This window comes from Hippopotamus amphibius, chromosome 4, assembly GCF_030028045.1.
Source record: "Hippopotamus amphibius kiboko isolate mHipAmp2 chromosome 4, mHipAmp2.hap2, whole genome shotgun sequence".
NCBI lineage: Eukaryota > Metazoa > Chordata > Mammalia > Artiodactyla > Hippopotamidae > Hippopotamus > Hippopotamus amphibius.
Window position 1 is genome coordinate 90,065,591 of NC_080189.1, and position 26,719 is coordinate 90,092,309.

The following is a 26,719-nucleotide window of genomic DNA, read 5'->3' on the forward strand; positions in this document are numbered from 1 at the left end:
TAATTGATATGCTTCAGACATCTTGCCAAGCAAAAGAGAGTTTAATTAAAACAAAATATTATTTGTAGCACTGGAAATTAAACTGATGGGATCTGAGAAGTGTAAGTTAGAACTGAAATGAGAGATATCCAGAAAGCTCCAACAATATATTTAGAGGATATTATTACTGGCAGAGAGGCATACTAGATAAAACATATGAGAATTTGATTATATATTTTTTCAAATGCCAATCCAGTTCTCTCAATATTATCTACTGAAAAATCTATCCTTTCACTTTTAATATGAAATACTGCCTGTATCATATACTAAACTGCATTTTGTATTTGTAAATTTAACTCCTAATTCTATATGTGTGAAATGACATATACTGGATTATCCACTGTAGCAAAACTTTTAATAACAGAACTTGGAAACAAATGAAATGAGCAAATAAAGTGTGCTAAAATCTTAGAATGAACACTTTTATTGAAAATACTATCATTTATTTATTTATTTACATATAGAACGCTATTTTTTTCCAGCTTTACTGAAGTACAACCAACAAATAAAAATTGTATATATTTAAGGTGCACAATGTGATGATTTGACATGTGTATACATTGAAAATATTATGTTTTAATTTAAAACAAAATCACAACTGAGAAAATCCTATATAAATTGACATAGGATATTTTTCTTTTGCTTGCTTATGAGTAAAACGTATCTATAGAAGAATATATAAGACATCAATAAATTTGGTTATTTCTGGGGAAGGAAACTGGGCTGCAAAGGGACAGAAGTAGGGAGTGAAATTTTTCACTGCTTATCCATTTTGGGCTATGTAGCAATAATAAATTACCTATTCAAACAATTAAACTAAAAATACAAAACAAAATGAGACAACAAAAATCTTGTTTTTGATCCCCAGAGCTTCTACTTAGTGTGACTTTGGGTCAGTTATTAAATTCTCAGAGATTATTATCTTTTCTGTAAAATGGGGATTATAATCACTGTATCACGGAGTTTGAGATTTAAATAAGATAATATATGGAAAGTTCCTACTACAGAACCTGACACATAGTAGGCAAATACTAGATCTCATCTCCATCACTTCTCTTCCTCAGAGGACACAGACGCCAATGGCTACTGGTGCAGGCACCTAATACAAATGTGTAAAATTAGGAAGTAGTAGAGACTGTGAAAATTGAAGATGTTCATATTATTACATGTGTGTATACCAATGTGTAAATTACACATATGTATGTAATTCTTGCTTTTATATAAGGATCTGCATTTTACAAAATTATGTCACACACATCTGTTTTAAACCACTGAAGAAGCATTTCAGTTATAGTATACTGATATTAGAATTAAAATAATTATTTTTCTAATAGATTTCTCTTAATAACTTTCCCTAAGCTGAGTTATTTAATATTACTGGCTTTGCTTTTTTAACAGGAAAAAAGTGTCCATGAAAATATATAGCTATTGGTTGCCAGACCACGATCAGGAGGTTAAAAGTGAAGGATGCCTCTAGTATCTTGGCCTTGCTCCCTATGACAGACTTGATGGAGAGAACACTGCTGCTTGCAGCTAATAAAGCTGGTTGAGATAGGAACCAGGCAGAGGTGACACAGTGAAGCCAAGTCAGGAGTTGATAATAGTAAAATCACACATGGGTGGGCAGAATAATGGTCCAAACTATAAGAGAATGATTATTCAATATTCCTTCTTGACAAAAGGAACTTCCTGTTTTGAATAAGTCAAGGTTAAACAATAAACAGGAAAACAAATTAACTCTCAATTCTCTGGGGAACTGCAGATTCTCAGGGGCCAAATTTAGATACGGTTCATGATATATAATCCATTTATTGTCTTATACAAATATGAATACTCTCTGAAAACAGGGCACATCATCCATTAATTTCTATACAAAACTAAATTTAGACTTGCACAAACTAAAGTAACTGATCAATATTTGTGAAACAGCCTAGAACCAGAACCATTACAGACAAGGACCATATGGGAGAAAGCATTGCAAAACATTATTTTTCTTATTTATTCTGTGCAAACACTTTTCTAAACTCTAGGCAGTAGAGTCTCACAAATGATATAAGGTCACTAGCCTTGGGCTTATCTGAAATAACCTCCACTTCACTTCTCATTTCTTTACTGAAGAAGACTTGAGGAACTCTTGCTATGTCAGTGTGCTCGCCTACCTGAAAAGCTACCTTAAGACCATACTAATGCAATGTCATTTTTTTTTCTCTCCTTGGAATCAGCCCCAAGATCTGATCATGCCACATGCAAAGACTCTCATACCTCCCTAATTCAAAGACTTCACTTTAAGAAATAGCTGCCTTTATTTCTCTCAATTACCTTTTCAGAGATGTTCTTTTTCAATAGTAATGGTAGTGTGCAGCTTATTAACGTGGCTCCTATCTAGGAAAAAATTGCTTTATAATGACTTTGCCTCTGGGATGGGGTTCTCAATGTTCTAATTTGAAGTCCTGAGGATACTGGATCTCAGTTCACCCGTATATATTCCTTATTTACTTTCCTGCATCCATCACAGAACCACCCTCTATGTGATTTTTGCCTGCATCGTTTCCACCCAGTGCCTAGCATGGTGCTTTAAAAGTCTGGTGCAGTCAATAAAAGTCATACAGAAAATACAAAATGCTCTGGATGCCTTCAGTCTTCCTCCTCTGTTCCCTAAGCCCCTTGTGAAAATCAGTCTCTACCATTTTGCACTGAAAAGTTCCAAACTGTTGTTTGTCTCATTAATATGATGTAAAACCACCTTGAGGGCCATTTTTTCCCAATCTCTTCAGTCCAAGCCTCTGGCTCTGTGCCTGGCATGATGCAGGTGGAGAAATCATCGTTGATGCAAAGGGAACAGAACTTAAAGAGAGATTATGATTTTCTCAGTTAAAAAAAAAATCCACATTTTCTACTTTTTACTCAACTGTGGAATTTGTCATTTACAACTACCACATTCATTACATAATAAAAATATGTTTAATAAGCACTGTTCAACTTAAAAATTAAAATTAATAGGAAATCGGGACAGAATTAATAACAACAAATTGGCTGGAATGTATTTAGATGAATTAATGCATTGTTTCTCCTTTACCTAGTGGTAGGGATTATGGATGAGTGGCTATAGAAAAATATTTAAAAGACCCTGGTTTTTTTTTCCTCTTAATGTAATAAAGTTGGTCAAACATAATTAACCTTTCTTTTCATAATTCACTTTTAATGCAACATAATCAGTGCTCTAGATAATTTTGAGCATGTGATGATCTAAAACAATATAAATCTTCTCCTTTAAGGATGTTACAAAATAAACATAGACTTGTGAAGCAACTTGGGTCACCCACTAAAATTTCTCCTTCCACAGAACACAGAGAGAGACAAAGAAATGATAATTTGTTTAGGTTTCCAGGAACAAATGTTTAGATAGAAAGAAAATTCTGATCTAGTGGCTGAATTCAGTGGGTCTGTTGGGTGGGGTTGGTATGACTGAGATTCACAGTCTCATTTCCATGGAATAAAATACTTTACAATAAAGTCAGCTTTATTGTCAAGCTCAGGATACATAAAATTAGCATAAGATTCATGTTAACATGTCTTCGAGGCAAGTCTTAAAATTTGACCAGAGGAAAAGTGCAATATCAAAGGAAAAATGAAATAATTCTCAGCAAAATTAAACCAAGGGCTTCTTTGTAAAGGTCCTAACATTCATTAAATTATTCATTAAATAATCTTTTGTGCAATTTAATAAGGTTCTCTGTGTTCTGTGGCAGCAGTAAACACATATCATTACCCACCTAAGAATGGAAAATTTATATTGGTTTTTAATCATCTCATGCCCAAAGTGAACCAGAGTACTGATTATATCAGAAGCGAATTATTTTTTAAAAAGGTGAATTTTTTTTATCAACTTTATTTCATTAAGAAGACCACATTTAGGATGATACCCTCTGTTGCTCTTCTATAAAAGGAAGTATACTGTGCTATTTCAGTGCTACTACCAAAGCAATTAAAATGGAGTGGGAAATAAGAAAAGCCTGACATGAATGGAGCTACATTTACCTAGATTTTATTTTCCAAGTCTTCTTTTATTTTCTAAGTTTATCAGAAGGAACTAATCACAAGTTTCCTTTTCTGTAAAATGGGGATAATGGCATGCATCTCACTGAGCTATTATGGGGCTTAAATGAGATAATATATGTAATGCTTAGCACACACTCTACTCAATACTTGGTAGCTATTAATAATAAAAGTAATAACATAAAAGTAATGGTGAAGTAGATAGTATGAATGTATTGAAATCAACTCCATTGGTTTTATTTATGATTAAACATATTTTTTTGGAAATTTCAAAGTATTTTCTTCCACACTGGAGTCCAAGGAAAGACTGTTAGAAAGAAAATTACGTATTTTGCTTAATAGTAACAAGAGAAATTACTTATAGAGTATTTATATGTCAGGCAGTGATATAAGCACTTTAAATATATTAATCCATTCAATCCTCACAGCAACCTGTGAGGAAGATTAATTTTTACTTCTATTTATAGATGTGGAAACTGAGGTACCCAGAGGTTCAGTAATTTGCCCAAGTTCATATGGACAATAAATGGCTGAACCAGGGCCAGCACCCACGTAGAGTGACTCCAGAGAGCTTCCACATTTTTGCTTGCTATCTTAGGTTTCCTCTCTGTAGTCACATGGTTCAGCACTATCTGGTCAGTATTAAATTATTACAATAACTAGGCTTGAAGATGATCATCTCTTTATCCTTCCAAATACCTATTTCATCACCATTTTTGCTGCTATAATGAATTTGCTTTTGTGGCAAAATTTAGTTCCCCAATCTATATTCATATCTTAAAGCTTCTACCTCACACTTAAAAAAATAGTTATTTCTTTGCTAGATTTGTCCATGAATTTATATACATATACATACACAGCATTAAAACATCCTTTGAATAAAAAGCAAAAACTTTCAAGACAGACAAATATAGGCAGCAGAACCAAAGAGCTGTAAATAATATTTAATAGATCTATCTACCTTGTAGCAGTTAAGGAATAAATAAACACCTTTTTTAATAAGAAAACTCTTCTCTGAAGGACAGCATATTGCCCTTGAAGCAAGCTAAACATTTAATAAGTTTAAGACAGCTTTACCATTCTTTGGGGAATACTGCATTTCTAAGAATGGCAGGTACCATGTGTGCTGACAGATACTAGCAAATGGTAACCACAATCCCATCCCACTTAATGGGATGTTATAAACCCAGTGGAATGTTGGGAGAGTACACAGGCATTCTCGTAAGCATGAATCCCCAAGTTGTGCAATGACGCTAATTAGCATCATCCTAAACATATGCTGCTGTTCTGAGTTCCTGTTCGCGATTGCTACAATGGCACTGGTGCTCGGCATTTTTAGGAGAGGAGACATAAGCATTATAAATCCCAGGGACTTTTGATGGTATTTACCCCTGGGATCCACCCCATGCCTACTGTTTTAGGGGGAAAGGTCACTAACTGAAGAGTCACAAGGGAAGATTAACAGGTCTACCAGTAGCTGATGTGGGCAAATCACTGTAACTATCTAGGCCTTGGTTTCTTAATGAAAATATTAATTTGTATGATTTTATGGAGTGCTTACTAGGAAATGATTTCACATCTGTGAAATGCTTTAGAAAATAAATATGTTTTGTAAGCAACAAATACCCATGAATGCAGCTGAGGTGTAAGATCACAGAGTCTATTACAGGAACCCATTTTATATCTTCAGATTGCTACCATCCGGTCTCATTTCTTAGCTATTCCTCAAGTAATCTGTAAGCTTCTTGGCTGAGGTCAGAACTATATTTTCTATGGCTTAAGGCTACCAATCTTAGGATAATAAAATTTATCTGTTTATTTTTTTTGATGGCATACAAATACTTGCCCTGATCTCCTCCAACTTTATAACATTTCTGCCTTTCTCTCACTATGATTAACTACCTTTATACTTACATATGACTGTACTTGCTTAAATCTTAGCTTTAGTCAGGAAAACCTGCTTGTTCTCTTCCACCTCAAATCTTCCTCAAGTCAAATCACATGTAAAACATGTTTTTTTTGCTTTGCTTCTCTCTGTCATGGCATACCTCTTCAGTCTTTAGCACAAAAGTCCACCTTGTAAAAGAAATCCTTCATAATTTACCCAGATGCATTTCTCATGCCATATTATTTCACTGCTGCCCAATGATACACAGCACACACACACACACACACACACACACACAGTCTTACTAATTTATTTCTTATATAATCATACATGGATACAACGGTTTTCTTTGAAGATCTAAACACAATACCTCTTTAAATTTTCCTTGCTCCAAATAAACTTGCAAATAGAAAGCTCTAAGTCACAAGCTGTTATGTGAAACAGCCCAGAAGTGGGAGGAAAGAAGAGAGAGAAGAAAGGGAGTGAGGATAGATGTTACTCGTAAATGAGCTCTTTGATCAGAATACATATGACAGGTGAAGAAGCCTTGTAATAGTTAAAACCTCCTGAACTCAATGCTTTGCTTTTTTAATCACTATCTGAGCCCTTCTCATCACCAGGGAACAGTCTCTAGCATACATCAATTTACACACCCTACATCACCACAATAGCAACAACAACTTACGTGCTTTAGTGCCTTACAATTTACAAAGGTTTCCTCAGATACTATCCTGTACACTGATATTACTATGAGAACAGACCGATGGGAATACTACCGTATTTGAGAAAAAGAACCAACTATCACATGTATTTATTTATCTGCAAATTGGGCTGTCCCCAACAAATTTTGGAGAGGCAGCCACTGATTTTAGGGTATCATGCATCTGGTTAGTTATGAGTTATGAGTTGTGTGAAGATGATAAAAAAAAGAATCTGTATAATAGGAAATGGGATCATCATTCAGCTATGTTCTTAAGAAAACTCACAAAGCTGAGTTTCAGACTGGTGAAAAAGGTAATTTCAAAAGTATGCTGGAAAAGAGCTAATATGACATAGCTCCAGGCACGAGGATTTTGATTAAATTAAACATGAATGGTGGTTGAGAATTGCCAAGCCCCTGTTGTTAGACAAAGTAAGAAGAAACATGCTTTTGAAATTCCCAGTGAGAAGTATAAATTTTAAATAAGCCTCAACCAAGCTACCATTTCCATAAGGACAGATTCCCTGTGCAAAATAAATCATGTTCTCAGTGGAATCTGAATGGCAAGTGGACAAATAAAATTAGGGAAACATCAACCCATACAGATACTGATGAAGAAATATAATCTCCCACCTTAGAAGTTAATGGTAATTTCCCCACTTAAGGGGGAGAAACAAATTTAACAGATTTTTTCCCCCAGAAAATATACTGTGTGTAAGATTTACTAAACTTAAAATGTGTTAACATAGACACAGGGATCTCAGTTCAAGGGAGAACACCCTGATGTTCTTGTTTAAAATTCTCTTAAACTACTGGAAGGCTGAGATATGCTCATGTGACCCTTTCCTGGGTCATAATTTTACTAGGAGCTGCCTCAGTGTTTGGGGGTTAAATCCACGTTCTCTCAATATACCAAGATGTTACTTGGATCTTTTTGAAATTTATTTTTAAGGAAGATGCAAGAATGCTTATCTGACTCTTGTAGGGTTTTTGCTTTTTATTTTTAAAATAAATATTAGTAATCAGAGTGGAACAGAGAAACTAACAACAACATCTTGGGAACAGCAGTGTTCCCAAGAATCAAGTGGAGTAAGACAGAAATCATGCATAACTTTAAATACAAAGAAATAAATCCTGGATTTATGTTGAATACGAAAAGCGGAGTGAGAGAATAGTGGGAAAGTACATTATGTGAGAGAATAGTGGGAAAGTACATTATGTGAGTAGTGAAAGGGGATATCCAACTGGAAAAAGCCACTTTTTCAGAGAATAGATTTCAAAAAATATAAGAAATATTTTCTTGCATGAAGCATTTCATGGAGGAGGTATAGACTAAAGATTAAAAGAACACATGTAAGAATAACACTTTAGTAATAGAAAGGTTTTACTAGTCTTTTATTAAAGAAAAAAGTAAAAGGAAAAATAATATAAGAACTACAGATCTGGTTGGAATAGAAGTGGAGGATAGAACTATCTAGCATAACCAATAATAGCATAATAGAAACAAAATCTAGTGGAGTAATTAGAAATGAATATAGCACTTGTGTGTATTTATAATAGCAGACAGAATTAATTAAAGTTGAAAGGAAAAAATGGAGATTCATCAACATGCAGATGAGAGGTAAAACCATGGGAATAGGAGCAACAACCCAGGGAGAAGGAGTAGAGAGAAAAGAGGTCACCAAATGAAGCAATTCAGCAGAAGCTGAACACTTTAGAATGACTATAAATCCAATAATCTTTAAAATTCTGCTCAAATTCCAGGTCTATTATCCAGCCTTCACTGACATTCCTGGTACAGTGGATTGTCTTTTATTTTCCTCTTGTGTGATGGATGCTTTCTCACATCTTTACTAAACTTTCCTCATTATTTTAAAGCTTAATATAGTATCTTCTCAACAACACTGCTCTTTGAAGAATGTGTGCTGGTGTTGCATGTGTTTGCATTTTTCAAGGTTCATAACTCAATTCTACCAGCAGAGTGGCTATCCAAGAAATATTTGTCACGTGGATGAGTGGTCCAAGCTTCCTGGCAGGTAGATAATCTACCTTAAGAGAAGAAAAATGATTTATGATATATAAGAACTGAGTACTAGAATCAGAGGGAAAGGGTCACTTTTCTGTAGCTTCAAAGCACTGGAACACTGACTAAAACAGCCTCAAAGGAAAGATTTGGGTTAAGCAAACAAGTACGAAGGCAAAGAAAAAGGATACAAGTTAGAATAAGTTGAAAATGTAATGTGGGAGAGAAGAGACAACACTTTAAAAAAATGAAAGAAATATTGTGAAGCCAATATAAAATGTCAAGATGTAGTTCTATGGGTCAGAACACTGATAATATAATATACATGATTTATCACTTACTAGTAAGAAGTTCAAGAACAAATAAAATCAATAAAATTTCAAATTGATTTTGTATTGCTAACTTGAAGTGGTATCTTAGTAACAGTGGTTCTAAATCTATTTGAGTTCCTTACATAGATTTGGTATCAAAACATCAAATAATGCTTGCCCCTTTTTTTTACTGAGGGCCACTTTTTAAGCTAAAATTTTTCCCACAAAGAGCACATAAAATCTTGGGCTCTTGGTAATATAATTCTTTTAAGAGATGGGTTTTTAATAGTAACATGGATAGGACCTTAACTATAACTGTGTGGCCCCACTGAACATATTCGGAAACTTTGAGATGCTTGGTGGTTAGGCCACAATCATGCACTGGGTTATATCATAAATGTTCATTTTTTATCCTAATTAGCTTTAAAAAAAGTTTGCTTTTTTATAGTCATCAGCTTTGGAAAGCATTGTTTGGTGATGGATAGCACTTAGGAAACCTTAAAATTACATGTAGAGGGAAATCAGATTATCTTACTTAAGCAACTGAAAGTAAGCCCACTTTAATTTTATTTTTTAAATTTTCAACTGCAATCCATAGTTAATGTTCAATTATCTGGCAAAGAGTTGATGATCTGTTTCTCCCACTTCTGAAAGAACTTGTTTGTAATAATCAGTTCAGTGCTTCACCTTTCTGTTTTGCTTTCTGTGTTGGTCAATAGATCTAACCACTGAAGGACACATAATGCCTTGCCCACAGTATAACGGACAGAGACCCACATTTAGCTCTTAGAGAAATTGTTCCAACATTATGTGGACTGTAGTGAACATTTTTAGAAATTATGAAGGCATAAAAAACAGCAGAAGCTTGTGTTTTTTTTTTTAAAGAACACAGAATATAAATCAAGATTCAGTTAAAGATATCTTTCACAGAGCTGAATTCACTCTTTAAGAACATAAATCACATGACATTTAAGTTCTTTGATCATAAAATTATGCTGATTGGTCTATTTACAGATATTATAGCCCAGGGAAAATATTGAGAATATATGAAAAAAATTCCTTTTATTTTAAATGCAAAATTTTAAGGCAAAATATTTTTGATGAGTTTCCCTTAGTATATTTTTAGGGCTTAAAGTCTCTAGATAAAGTATCTAGTGGTGTTACAAGATGGGCATAGCACAGAAATCTGTCTTAAACTCAGATGACTTAATTCAAGCCTCACTTTCTATACACTCTTATTGAATAAAGCCCTTAAAATCTTTTGACTACAGCATCGTTATCTAAAAAATTCCTGTTAAAAATCTCTACCTATCTAACAGAGTGTTGGTAGATACAACAGAGAGAATGTATGGAAAAATGCTCTTAAGCTTTAAAATATTGCTATCACTTGGTATTAAAAGTCATATTTAGACATGTGGTCCCAGGTAAGACAGTACAAACTCACTTTTCTCTGTTACTCACTTCCAAATACCCTGGAAATAATTCAAGAGATAATTGTAAAAAAAAACTGGAAATGTGAAAAGAAAACGGTAGGTTGGTAGAAAGGTTAGCAACCTCAGGATTTGAAGAATGACAACACAGTGAGTTCCTAGCATTTTCCTTTCATTTCTTACATATCTTAGACTGGAGCCAGGCCTTAAGTCAGAAATACTAATAGGTACATACAAACAAAGAAGCAAGCAAACAAATGAGAAAAGCCTACTCTCTCTTATCAAAGGACCAGGAAAAGGAAAGCCCAGCAGGGACAGGAGGGCAGCCTTATCTCCAATATCCACCCCCAAGCACAGTGGTGAGTTCCTTCATGGCATCACAGAATCCAGAAAGAGCAACACATTCCCCAACAGGAGAGGTGGCCTGATACATTTGCAATGATGACATCAGTGGATCCCAAGTAGGTGATCTATCCCCTGCCCTACATCTGTCTTTACCAGGTGGGCAGAGAACATAGACAAGGGGTAATTCTTTCCCACACATCAAGAATCCCACATCCCTATTACTTACAACAGGCAACTCAGGAAAGAGCCTTTCACACCTTCCAGAGGGCACCAGCAAGGATCAGTCAGGAACTCCCAAGTAAGAAATAAGCTGATTAAAATAGCACAGAAGGTATTATCATACCAAGTAAAATAAGTCAGAAAGAGAAAGACAAATACCATATGATATCACTTATATGTGGAATCTAAAATACGACACAAATGAACTTATCTATGGAACAGAAACAGACTTACAGACATAGAAAACAGACTTGTGGTTGCCAAAGGAGACAGGGGGTGGGGGGAGGGGAGGATTGGGGGTTTAGGATTAGCAGTTGCAAACTATTATATATGGAATGGATAAATAAAAAGGTCCTACTGTATAGCACAGGGAACTGTATTCAATATCCTGTGATAAACCATAATGGAAAAGAATATAAAAAAGAACGTATATATATGTATAACAATCATTTTGCTATACAATAGAAATTAACACAACATTGTAAATCAACTCCACTTCAATAAAATAAATTTAAATATATATATACATATATATGTATGTATATATAAAAAAAAATAGCACAGAAGGGCTCTGAAAACTATATTGCATTTGGAACCACAGCCTACAAAATGGGCCAGTATGTACAAACCAAACCTAAACAGGGACACTTCCTACTAAAATAAAATATTTTATTTTAAAAGTCTATTTTAAAAAGTCCATATAAAATCTGTTCAGGATAAAGTCAAATAAAATTCCATCATACAGACAACCAGGAAAATCAGAAATTGGATAAGAAGAAACAACCAACTGATTCCAATAACAAGATGATGAATCAGTTATTGGAATTATCTATCAAAGATTTTAAAGTATTCATCATAAAATTACTCCAACAAGAAACTGTGCATTCCCTTGAAACTAATGAAAAAAAATCTCAGGAAATAAATAGAGATTATAAAAAAATAACCAAATGTAAGTCATAGAATGGAAAAAATATAGAAATTAAAATCTGGGATTTCCCTAGCGGTCCAGTGGTTAAGACCTCTGCTTCCAATGCAGGGGGCGTGGGGTCAATCCCTGGTTGGGGAACTAAGACTCCACATGCTGCACGGCACGGCCAAAAGAAATTAAGAAATTAAAATCTCACTGAGTGTGTTCAGTAGCAGAGTGAATGTAACAGAGAATAGAATGGTGAAATTGAAGACAGAGCAATAGAATTTTTTCAATATGAACAAAAAAGAACAGAATAGTGCCAAAGGGGCTTGCAGGCCAGTAACAAAGATACTGATATTTCTATCATCAAAGTTCCAGAAGTAGAGGATAAAAAAGGCAAGGAATTAAAAAAAATTTAAAAACTTATATCAAAGGATTTTCCAAACTTGACAAATTACATAAACCTATAGATTCAAGAATCTGCATAAGCCAATGCAAAAGAGAAATCCACACCGAGACACATGATAAGTTCTGAAAATGAAAGACAAAAAAAAGTCTTAAAAACAACTAAGAAGAGTGTCATAGTACCTATAGGGGAAAACAAATTCAAATGACAATGGATTTCTCATCTGAAACTATGCAGGCCAGAAGGAAGTGGAACACATTTCATACTCTGCATGAATGAAGGGTAATAAAGACATTTTTCAGATTAAAAAAATATATATGATTCGTCATTAGTAGACATACCCTTAAAGAAAGGCTGAGTGTAGTTTTCCAAACAGAAAGTAAGTGAAAATAGGAGAAAGCTCAGAACTTCAGAAAGAAAAGATCAATGGAATGGATAAACACAGTGAAAAATATGATAAATTATCATTCTCTTAAAGAGTTTCTTAAATTGTATTTGATAGTTAAAATAAAAATTATGGTAATACTTTATGTGGTATTCAATGTATGCATAGGAAATGCTTAATATAAATATACTTAAAAAGTGGAGAGGCTAACAGGACATAATTAGAAGTAAGATTTCTATATTTTACTCAAAGTAGTAACATGTCCCTATTATTAGACTGTAATAAGCTACACATTACTGTAGCATTCAATCCAACCACTATGAAAAATACACTATAAGTAAATCAACATAGAATCTTCAAGTTCAAGTAACTCATAGAAAGACTAAAAAAGAGAAAAGTATTCAGGTGTCCCATAGGGACACTAGGAAAGAGTAACAGAACAAGAACTACATAAAACAAATAGTAAAATGGCAAATTTAATCCCTAAAATATCAGTAATTAGTTTAAATGTAAATAGTCTAAATACACCAATTAAAAGACACGGGATAGAGGAAGCTGGGACTAAGTGAGAGAGTAGCATTGACACATATACACTACCAAAAGTAAAACAGATAGCTAGTGGGAAGCTGCTGCATAACATAGGGAGATCAGCTTGATGCTTGGTGATGACCTAGAGGGGTGGGACAGGGAGGAGGGGAGGGAGGCTCATGAGGGAGGGGGATAACTGCACAACATTGTAAAGCAATTATTCTCCAATTAAAAAAAAACTGACTGACCAGATTACTCCCCCTCCCCCCCCACCAAAAAAAAGACCCAGGATGGATTTTAAAATATTGACCTAGCTATATGCTACCTACAATCAAAGAGAATTTAAAAGCAGCAAGAGAAAAAACATCTTCACCTACAGGTGAATCCCCATAAGACTATATGTGGATTTCTCAGTAGAAGCTTTGCAGGGCAAAAGAAAGTGGGATGATATATTCAAAGTACTGAACAAAAAAAACTGCCAACCTGACAAAGTTGTTCTTCAGAAATGAAGGCGAGATAAAGACTTGCCCAACTAAACAAAAACTGAGGGAGTAAATTACTGCTACAACTGCCTTATAAGAAATGTTGAAAGGAGTACTTCAAGCTGACATTTAAGGATGCTAAGTAGTCATGAAAACAACTGAAAATATACAACACACTGGTAAAAGTACGTATACAGTCAAATTCAGAATACTCTAATACTATAATGTGGTGTTGAGTTAACCACTTAATTATAGTATAAAGGTTAAAGGACAAAAGGATTAAAAATAACTATAACTGGGGACTTCCCTGGTGGCACAGTGGCTAAGAATCCGCCTGCCAATGCAGGGAACATAGGTTCGATCCCTGGTCTGGTAAGATCCCACTTGCCGAGGAGCAACTAAGCCTGTGCACCACAACTACTGAGCCTGTTCTCTACAGCCCAAGAGCCACAACTACTGAAGCCCTCATGCCACAACTACTGAAGCCTGCATGCCTGGAGCCCGTGCTCCACAAGAGAAGCTACGGCAATGAGAAGCCTGTGCACTGCAACGAGCAGTAGCCCTTGCTCACCATAACTGGATAAAGCCCGTGTGCAGCAATGAAGACCCAACACAGCCATAAACAAACAAACAAACAAACAAATATAACTAGAATAATTTATTAATGGAAACACATTATAAAAAAAGATAAATTGTGAAATCAAAAACAAAATGTGGGGGAGGAGTAAAGGTATAGAGTCTTTGTGTTGATTAAAATCATGTTGTCATCAGCTTAAAAGACTTACATTTATAAAATATTTCACGCAACCCTCATTGTAACCACAAAGCAAAAACCTGCAGGAGACACATAAAAGATAAAAAAAAATGAATCAAATCATACATCTACTGAATATCATCAGTTCATAATGGAAGACAGCAAAAGAGGGAGAAACAATGGAACTACAAAATGGTCAGAAAATAGTAAGATGGCATGAGTTTAGTCCTTACCTACCAATAATTACTTTAAATGTAAATAGATTAAATTCTCTATCAAATGACATAGAGAGGCTGAATGGATAAAAAAACAAGACCCAACTATATGTTGCCTAAAAGATACTCAATTAAGCTTTAAGGACACATAAGCTCAAGGTGAATGGATGGAAAAAGATATTCCATCAAAGAGAAAACCAAAAGAGAGCTGGGGTAGCTACACTTATATCAGACAAAATAGACTTTAAGTAAAAAAGTTTAACAAGAGACAAAGAAGGTCATTATGTAATGATAAAGAGGTCAATTAATCAAGAGGATATAACAACTATATATATTCAATATTGGAGAACCTAAATATATTAAGCAATAAGGTCTGAAGGGGAAAATAGACAATAATATAGTAATGGTATGGGACTTTGATACCCCACTCTCAACAACGGATAGATCAACCAGATAGAATATTAATAAGGAGACATTGGAATTCAACTATATTTTAGAATAAATGGACTGAGATATGCAGAACATTTCATCCAATAGCAGCAGAATACACAGTGTACATGGAACATTCTCTAGGACAGATCATTATGTTAGGTCACAAAATAAGTTTTAGATCATGTGAGAATACTGAAATCATACCAATTATCTTTCCTGACCACAATGGAATAAAACTAGAAATCAGTAAGAGGAGAAAAACTACACAATCCACAAATTTGTGAAAATTAAAACACTCCTGAAAAATCAATGGATCAAAGAAGAAATCAGAAGGGAAATCAAAAAATATCTTGAAACAATTGAAAATAGAAACACAAAAGACCAAAACTTATGAGATGCAGCCAAAGAAATACTAAGAAGGAAATTTATAGCAATAAACACCTACAATAATAAAAAAAAGAAATCTCAAGTAAACAACCTAATTTTACATTTCAAGGAACTAGAGATGGAAGAACCAACTAAGCCCAAAATAAGCAGAAGGAAAGAAAATACAAAGATCAAATCAGAAATAAATTAAATAGAGACTAGAATAATAAGAGATAAATCAACAAAACTAAGAACAGGTTTTATGAAAAGATAGATAAAATTGATAAACCTTTAGCTAGACTAGGGAAAAAAAAAAAACAAATACTTGAAATCAGAACTGAAAGAGGGAATATTACAACTGATACTACAGAAATACAAAGGTTGATAAAAGACTACTATGAATAATTATACACCATAAAATGGAAAACAGGTAAGTATCAATGTATCAAGACTTAACTATAAACAGATAGATCTGAACAGACAAATAACAAGTAAGGAGACTGAATCACTAATCAAAAACCTCCTAACAAAGAAAAGCCCAAGACCAGAGAGTTTCATGAGTGAATTCTACCAAACATTTAAAGAAGAATTAATACAAATTCTCCTCGAAACTCTCCAAAATATTGAAGAGGAGGAAACACTTCCAAACTCAATTTATGAGGCCCACATTACTCTGATCCCAAAGCCAATTACGGACACTGAAAACAAAATTACAAGAGGAAAAAAAAATTACAGGCCAATATCCCTAATAAAGATAGATGGAAAAATTCTCACCAAAATATTAGCAAACTGAATTTAACAGCATATTAAAAGGATCATACACCATGATCAAGTGGGATTTATTACTGGGATGCAAGGATGGTTCAACATACATAAATCAATAAATATGATACAGTACATTAATAGGATGAAAAATAAAAATTATATGATTATCTCAATAGATGCATAAAAAGGATGTGACAAAATTCAACATCCTTTCATGATAAAAAGTTTCAACAAATTGGGCATAGAAGGAGCATCCCTCAATACAATAAAACATATTTGACAAGCTCACAGCTAACATTATACTCAATGGTGAAGGTTAACATTTTTTCCTCTAAGATCAGGAACCCATTCTTACCCATGGGCACCCATTCTCACCACTTCATTTAACATAGTAGTCTAAGTCCTAGCCAGAGCAGTTAGGCAAGAAAAAGAAATAAAGGGCATCTAAATCAGAAAGAAAGAAGTAAAATGGTCTCTGTTTGCAAATGATATAATGTTATAAATAGAAAATCCTAAAGACTCCACCAAAAACTGGTTAGAACTAATCAGTGAATTCAATAAATTTGTAGGATAGAAAAATAACAAGTAAAAATTAGTTGCATTTCTGCACAATAAACTATCTGAAAAGCAAAATAAAGAAAACAATCCCATTTACAATAGCATCAAAAACAAAATAAATTAAGGAATAAATCTAAGGAGGTAAAAGATCTGTGCAATTGAAACTATAAGACTTTGATGAAAAATATTGAAGAGGCACATATAAATAGAAAAAATTTTCATGTTGATGGATTTGATGAATTAATATTATTAAAATGTCCACGTTACCTAAAGCCATCTATAGATTCAATATAATTGCTAATAAAATTCCAATGGAATTTTTCACAGAATAGAAAAAAAAAAAACTGTAACATTTGTATGGAACCACAAAAGATCCCAGTAGCCAAAGCAATCCAGAGGAGGGAAAAACAAAGCTAGAGGCATCACACTTCCTCCTTACTTCAAACTATATTGCAAAGCTAAAGTAATCAGAACAGTATGATACTGGCATAAAAACAGACACATTGACAAATGGAATAGAATCAAGAGCCAAGAAATAAACATTTGCATTTACAGTCAAATAGTACTTGATAAGGGAGCTAATAATACTCAGTGGGGAAAGGATAGTTTCTTCAACAAATCATGTTGGGAAAACTGGATATTCACATTCAAAAAATGAAACTAGACCTCTATCTTACACCATTCACAAAAATTAACTTGAAACAGCTTAAAGACTCAAATGTAAGACCTGAAGCCACAAAAATCCTAGAAGAAAACATATGGAAAATACTTTCTGGAAATGACAACAAAAGAATAAGCAACAAAAGCAAAAGTAAACAAGTGGGAAGACACCAAACTAAAAAGCATCTGCGCACACACACACACACATATCAACATAATAAAAAGGCAATCTATGAAATAGCAGAAAACATTTGCAAACCATTTACCTGAAAAGGGATTAATATCCAAAATATATAAGGACCTGTACAACTAAATAGCAAAAAAAAAAAAATAACATAATTTAAAAATGGGCAAAGGACCTGAATAGACATATTTCCAAAGAAGAAACACAAATGACTAATAGGTACATAGAAAGGTTCTCAACAACAGTAATCATCAGGGAAATGAAAATCAGAACCACAAGGAAATATCGTCTCACACCTGTTAGAATGGCTACTCTCAAAAGAGAAAAGATGTTCAAAAGGAAACCTTTGTGCACTACTGGCAGGAATGTAAATTGGTACAGCCACTATAGAAAATAGTATGGAGATTTCCTCAAAAAATTAAAAATAGAACTCTTACATGATCCTGCTCTTCCACTTCTGCATATATATCTAAAGGAAATAAAAGTATTACCTCAAAGAGATATCTTCACTCCCATGCTCACTGCAACTTTATTCACAATAGCCAAGATATGGAAACAACCTAAGTATCCATCAATGAATGAATAGAGAAAAAATGATGTATATACACAATGGTATATTATTCAGACCTAAAAAAGAAATGAATCCTGCCATTTGTGACAACATGCATGGACCCTGAATGCACTATGCTAAGTGAAATAAGTCAGAGAAAGACAAATACTATATGATCTCACTTATAAGTCAAATCCTAAAAAGCTAAACTCATAGAAACGGAGAGCAGAATGGTGGTTGCCAGGGGCTGGGGAATGGGGGGAATCACCTGATATTGGTCAAAAGAAAGAAACTTTCAGTTATAAGATGAATAAGTTCTGAGGATCTAACATACAGCATAGTGATTATAGTTAATAGTATCGTATTAGATACTTGAAAGTTTCTAAGGGAGTAAATCTTTAATGTTATTACCACATAGACACAAAAAAGGTAACCATGTGAGTTGATGGATATATTAACTAAATTGTGTTCATCATTTCACAACATATATGTGTATCAAATCATCATATTGTATTCCTAAAACTGACACAATTTCATTTGTCAATTATACCCCAATAAAGTTGGAAAAGATTTTAAATGTTTTAAAATTTCCTATTATGGAGATTATTTTAGTTTTCTTTTTATTGATATATAATTAAAGTTTTCTGTAATATGGGAATGTCATCTTTAAGTTTTGCAAAGACCTACTCTATGGACTATTATGTATTCAAAGTTCATAAAGTACTATGGATGCTTGAGAAGTGTGTTCCCCATTTGAAAAAACTTTTAGATCAAGAATACTATTTCTGTTATTCAAATCTTTCTTTTTATTTTTGTCCATTTAATATATTGAGTAAGAGCGGTGCATTCAATCATATGCTCTAATAGTGAACTCTTCAAATTCGCTTCTTTCCAGATGTCATTTTTTCTCCTCTCTCTATAACTTGAAGCTATACATACAAGCATGCATACAAGTTCAGAACTGTTATCTTTTCCTGATTAATTAAAGCTCCTTTATCTTTCTCTCCCTCTCTTTTTCTCTTTTTAAAAAAGAGTAAACTAGGCAGCATCAGTCTCTCTACTATTAAGGCTTACCACAAAGCTACAGGAATCAAGAGAGCATGTTACTGGCACAGACAGACACATAGACCAATGGATCTCACTGATTTATGACAAAGTTGAATTCATTGAATTCACAGTTCAATGGAGAGAGGATAGCCTTTTAAACAAATGGTGCTGGAGTAACTGGATATCCACAGGGTAAAAACTGAACCTTAACCTAAACCTTATACCTTATACAAAAATTAAGTCAACACAGATCACAGGCTTAAATGTAAAATGTAAAACTATACAATTTAGGAAAAAAACACGAGAAAAGTCTTTGGCATCTACGGCTAGGTGAAGAGTCCTTAGACTTGTTACTGACAACATGATTCATAAGAGGAAAAATTGATAAATTAGGCTTCATCAAAATTAAAAATATTTTCTCTGCAAAAGACCCTATTAAGAGGATGAAAAAATCAATTACAGACTGGGGGATAATGTTTGTAAAGAACATACCTGATTGAGGGATTTCTATCTAGAATATGTTAAGAACTCTTAAAACTGAATAAAAAAAACAGTCTAATTAAAAATTGGGCAAAAGACAATCAGATGTGCTGCAGAGAAGGATGCATAAAAGACAAATAATCACATGAAAATATGGTCAATATCATTAGCCATTAGGGAAATACAAATTAAAACCACAACACAATATCATTACACACCTATCAAAATGGTTAAAATAAAAAATAGTCATAAAATCAAATGCTAGCAAGTATGCAGAAAAACTGGGTTACTTCTTCATTGCTGGTGGGAATGTAACAAAAGGATAGAGCCACTCTGGAAAATAGTTTGGTAATTTATTCTAAAACTAAAGATGTGCTTAGCAATTGCATTTGCACTCTTGGGCACTTATCCCAGAGAAACCTATGTTCATGCAAAAACCTGTGTACAAATGTCTCTAGTAGTTTTATTTGTATGAGCTAAAAACTGGAAACAATCCAGATGTCCTTCAATGGCTAAATCCTTAAACAAACAATGGTACATAAACAGTAGCAAACCATTGAGACACACACTTGAATGGATTTCAACATAATTAAATTGAGTGGAAAAAGCAATCTCAAAAGTTTACACACTGTATGATTCCATTTGTATAACACTTCTGAAATAACAAAGTAATTGAAATGGAGAATAGATTAGTGGTTAAGGGCTAAGTATTGTGCAGTGGGAGATGATGGGTATGGTTATAAAGTAGTAGATAAGGGAGCCTCAAGGTAATAAATCTTTATTGTGGTTATAGTTATGTGGAGCGACATGTATGATGTAATTATATGGAACTACACACACACACACACATACACACACACACACACACACACACACACACCAATGAGTACTTGTATAACTGTGAAGTCTGAATAAGTTCTATGCATTGTACCCATGTCAATTTCCTGATTTTGACATTGTATTATATTTACATAAGATGTTAATATGAGGGAGGCTTCATGAAGGATATTTGGGACTTCCCTGTACATTCCTTTGTTATTTCATGTGGATTTATAATGCATTCAAAAAAAGTCATATTTTTAAAAATTTGAAATAATTTTGCTACTCTGCAGAGCAGAGTCAATGATGTCAATATTATTTTTAAACTTGTGTGCATTAAGGAGTAAGAATAAGACATAATTTATTCCTAAGCATAAAAGTAATTTGAGAAATCAGAAACTAAAGGAGGACAAAATTTCACAATCCTTAATAGGTACTACTTTACAGCTACAGTAAATATTAATAGGTAAAAGGGGGAAATAAATAATTAGTGCAGGAATGATAGTCCAAATATTTAACAGCTTTAATTGCTTGGACACAAACCAATCAAGATAGAATGCGACCAATTAGAACAGATGCCAACCAGTAACAACCCAGAATTTGGTACCTGTGTACAATAGTGGAATATCTATCCTATGTGACATTTTGGATTATTTTTATTAGTTCTTCCACAAAAGATTTATATTCCTAAAATATCACTTTTTCTTAGTACTTGAGCTGAAATCATGGAAACGGTGCTATGTTATTGGATAAAGCATATCTCAAAGTGCTGTTATAGAATATCATGACTACTAATGCAAATAATTACCAGTTAGTGAAATAAGAACTGCTTCTATTAAGATATTTTAAATTTCCTCATTTTTTTTTTACAAAACAACCAAAATATCAGTATGAAAGCAAAATACTCAAATTAGTGTGTTTATAATATTTAAACATTAGGAGTTCATATTTGCATATAAATCAATCTTTTTAATTTTAAAGTTTTAGTACTTGAATATTTAATATTTTTAGAGTCTGTTTTTTATTAATTCTTCCTAGCGAAAAAATTTCAAGGTACTTTACAAATATAATCCTAGAAGGTTTATCAGATTAGAAAAACAAATATTCAAGGGACATATTAATTTGGTCATATTTAATCTTGAGAAATTAGCATCTCTAATTATCAATACAAATTTAATGAGAAAGTAGGTCAAAGTCCCTATTTCAGGGAAATAAATTATGTGATCTAGAAACAGAATTTGAACTATGAAAATAAAAATAAAAGTATGCATGTCCAAATCTGTCTGTCATTTCTATAAAACTCATTTAAGAAAGACCTGAAATTAATGACCATTTTCTATTATTTTAGAAAGGCGACCTCCTTCCCTTGAAGAAAACCCATTTAATAAATATTATGAAACAAAGCTTATGCTGTTTTTGTTCATGAGCACTTTGGACATAGCTTTTTTTTTTTTTAAGATAGATTAAGCAATAGTTCAAAGCTTTAGTTAATGTAAGCTGAAATGCAGTTTTCATGTAGGTAAAAGGGTTAAGATCATATGATGTTTTTTCCCTATGGTACATGAGACAACTCACTTACAATTCATGGATACAGAATATAGAAATGAAGCCACCTAATTCACACAGCTCTAATGATAACTTTGTGATATTTAGAGACAGTTTAACAGAATGGAGGAGGGAAACCTCCAATCTATTAATATTAGGCTAGAATTAGCTAGCTGGATAATTTTAGCCTACATAGGTTTATTTTTTTCTACCCCTTCAGGACACCCTAGAGTAATTAAAGGCTCTTAAGGTAGGTCAGCTATTCTGAATTTCTTCCCCTTTGTCTTCTATGAGGCTAATTTGTTGGCTCAGTGCATACTCAAAGGAAAGTAAAGAAGCAGTTATTTAGAGCCTATGGTGCAACAAGCTCTGTCCTTCTTGTATGTGAAACTATATCTGCGTGAAATAGATACCATTTCCATTTTACAGGTAAGAAAATCTAGGATCCCAGAGACTAAGTACCTGCCTAAAAGCCCACAGATTTGGATTTGGAGTAGAGTTTTCCCCGACTACAAATCCTACAAAATTTCCTCTCCTGAATACAATACTGTAGTCCTATTGATTTTAGTCACTTTTCAACTTTAAAAAGAGTCCTACTGGGATTGAATCACTTTTGATATTAATCCTAATTCAGTGTTTCATGTGGAATGTGCCACCACTGGGATATTTATGATTGCAAATGTCTCAAACACCACAGTGCTGATTCTGAGGGCTGGGGAACAATATGAAGGTGCTTTATACACAGTTCAACCAGTCTTGCATCCAAATTATTTAATAGTCAACTGCTATCTCTGTTGCATTTTGTAAAAGACTATATTGGCTTGCTAAACAGCACTCCCCCAAATACTAATATTAGAATCCAGTAGTAGGTGGAGACTTTTTTCTGCCACATAGACTGGTGCTGAAACTCCAAAAATGCACAGAGCTATGACAAATGCACAGAACACAATGACTCCAGTATTTTCAACTACATTGTGAGAGAAGGAAGTATCTTTTTATGTTTAGTAGTTGTGTTATCCTTCAAACAAAAAAGCAAAATGATTGCGTTAGTGTCAATAGAAAAAGTGATTGTTTAATAAATATTTGTACTGAGCCATCCATGATGGCTTTCCCCTCCTTGACACCAATGAGAAAACATTTGCTAGTTTTTTCTCTCAACCAAGAATAATTTGAATCAATTGATACCTCTTTCCATCTCTCTTTTACTTGGCTTGTTCTTATTACCGTTAACTAAGGAATTACCTTCAGAAATCTATGTAAACAGAACTGAAGAAGCATATGTTTACAGATTCAAATCTACATACACACATATATATATGTACATTCATAACCATATGCACACATATACAGCAAGGAATTCAATCTTGAGGGATTAAATATAAACTATAATGATAATAAAGAATTTCTGGTATGCAACCCAGTAAGGTTGAAAACGTGCGATTTAAAAATTACTGCACTAGGGACTTCCTAGGTGGTGCAGCAGATAAGAATCCGCTGCCAACGCAGGGGACATGGGGTTTGAGCCCTGCTCTAGGAAGATCCCACATGGCGTGGAACAACTAAGCCTGGGCGCCACAACTATTGAGCCTGCGAGCCACAACTATTGAGCCCGCGTGTCACAACTACTGAAGACCATGCGCCTAGAGCCCGTACTCTGCAACAAGAGAACCCACCGCAATGAGGAGCCCATGCACCACAATGAAGAGTAGCCCCTGATTGCTGCAACTAGAGAAAAGCCCATGTGCAGCAACAAAGACCCAATGCAGCCAATAAATAAATAAATAAATTTATAAAAAAATAAAATAAAAATTACTGCACTAAAATTTCTGCTTCCAGGTAGGATGAAGTGAGCACGTTGTAACCCAAGAGAACACACAGAAAATCTAGATCAAATGTAAAAAATAAACAGTTCAAAGGGATCAGAGAACTGCTGAAACAACAGATCTAAAACGGTTTAAGAATCTGAGGGGAAAGAACCCTGGAGAGGTGAGGGCAAAATGTACAGCTGTTTTTAGTTGATTCCAGGCTATGGGAAAAATCCACACTTGACCTGAGAAGAAGGTCACCACTGGGGATGAGAGAAACCAGCAGAGTGTTGAGGGACTGACAAAGCTCCAACACACCCCAATCATCCCATGATGACATCTGTCAAATTCAGAAGCTGCAAAGTCTGGAGGCAAAAAAACTAAGCTAAAACCCCCAAAAAGCACCACAATTTTTGGTAGTCTTGCATTACTGAGAAGAAAAATATTTTTAAAATATTGGTGCTCAAGACCTGCCCAGGGGCAGGCTCCACATAGACACACTAGACCAGGGTTGATCGTCTGGACCAAGTCCAGCCTGCCCCTATGTTTTGTATGGTCCAAGAGCTAAGAATAGTTTATACACTTCTAAATGACTGAGAAAAAAATCAAAAGAATAGTATTTTAATTCATGAAGGTATATGAAATTCAAATTTCTGTGTCCATGAGTAACGTTTTATTGAAGTACATCCATGCCCTTTATTTATATATTGACTTTGACCACTTTCTTACAACGAGTAGTTGCAAAGAGACTGGATGACCAAGGCCTAAAATATTTACCCTTTACAGAAAATATTTGCCCACCTACAATAGGCTGTTAGTTGAAACCCTGGGTGGGCAAACACCCTAAGAATGAAAACAAACCAGAGGTAGACTAGATCTTACCAAATCTCAGCCCAACCTCATGTTGGCTCAGCTCTGATTGGATTAAAGTAATTCGCCTCAACTCTGTCTCCCGGGTGGAAGAAGGATAAATCTTTGCTAGAGAAAGATATTATCATCTTGAGCCTCTACAATTTTTACACACATTTTATACATATTTAAGCATTCAGAAAATTACTAACTTTTTTGATCTGAGCTGACCTGCGATATGTATAAAGAAGTCCGTTTTAACTAGTAGGTTTAACAGCAATCCATTAACATTCAACATTTTAAATAAGCAGTTTTAATCTATGTTATTTAAAGAAAAGAAAAATGAAAACAGAAATAACAGTATTTCCAAAAACCACTTTTCTTGGCAAGAAAACTTAAAACGTGTCTGGAACAGCAGCATTCTAACTAGACATTAGCTTCCATTATAAAATACTCCAAAAATATAAGAAAAAAATTTATGAATTATTTTGTAGAAAAGGAAAACAAATACTTATTAACCAGTTATGAATCATTCTGAGCTATAAGACTGTATTTTACCACTCATTTTTTAATGACACATGGATTCACAGATACTGCTATCATATTTTAGGCATCTACCAATCCTGAGAAGACAGATGAGTACAGATATGGGTAAAACTGATAACATTGAAATGTTATAGTTATGCAAAATGTTAAACCTACATCTCTCCCAGGCTTTTAAAATTTGACTTTAATAGACTCATCATGAAAAGAACAACTCAAAGGAACAAGACAGCGGAGAAGTTCAACAACTGCAAAATCACTGAATCCATTTTAATTAGTATATATTAAGGTTTTATATCCATGGCATCAGTAAATTGTAACTCCCAGATATAGCAGATCAGGTCATTTTAATTTATAACCTATCATAATTTGTAACACGTCTTATTGGTGTCAATGAAATGTAACCTAATTGTGCTCAAAACTCTCAGGTCACAAAATAATTGTAAAAGATTCATGCACACATAGCTCTTCTGTATACGAAAGGCATACAGATGTAGCTATCAATATAAAATTAAATATAGTTATAAAAATTAGATATTTATGCATTAGAATATATACACATAAATTGTATACTGATTGTTTAAATTTAACCCAGTTGTATAACTAACTTTGAACAGTTACCTTGTAAGACAGGACTGAACAATATTATCTTGATATTATCTGAGAAAGGCAGTTACTGTTAAAAGGACTTTTAGAATTACAGACTTTTTAAAAAGTTGACTTTCTCAAAACTTTTTAAAAAGTTTAAATACCCCTCGTCACTTTCTTTACTTTTAAGAGCTCTTCAATGATACATGCCTCTGAACAAGGCTCAAGGTAAAAGCTGTGAATGTGGTCAAATAATGCATTATCAAGAGTGTGCGCTATTTATCATTTTAGATAAATTATTCATAATCTTTTAACATTAAACTCAATGTTAAAAAAAGTCTAAGTATCATCAGTAACAGACTTCATCTATATAATTTACTAACTTAAAAACAAGGTTTACTTTCATATAATCCTCAAAATTATTTTTAAAAATCTTCATATAGATTAAAACAGATGATTTTAAGCAAATTAATATCATTATACTGGGAATTGGAAAATACTAAAGATAACCCAGCACATTCAAGCAATTAATTGTTGTATTTAAATGTTTAATTAAAGGAAAGAAACTATATGTACAAATCTTTATATCACTGATTCCTTAATAACTAGAAGAATGGTGTGCCTCAAAACACAAAAATAAAACATTACTTATAGTTCCACAATACTTTTCTCTATATACCATATTTAATTCCAATAAAAAGATCAGAGTCTTCAGAGAGACATATTGCAAACAAAAACTGCCTAGTAGGTGGTGGAAAGTCAGGCCAGGAGTCAAACAGAACCCACAGAGATGACAGAGCTGTGATATCCAGCACAGTCCCCTCAGAGAGAAAAAGG

At 33.7% G+C, this 26,719-nt stretch overlaps 1 protein-coding gene across 1 annotated transcript in view; it reads right to left on the reverse strand.

The window, feature by feature from the left end:
* The window catches only part of MAGI2 (membrane associated guanylate kinase, WW and PDZ domain containing 2), a 1,275,509-nt gene that overhangs the window by 403,193 nt on the left and 845,597 nt on the right, over positions 1–26,719 (reverse strand). The gene's annotated exons all lie outside the window — the stretch shown is intronic.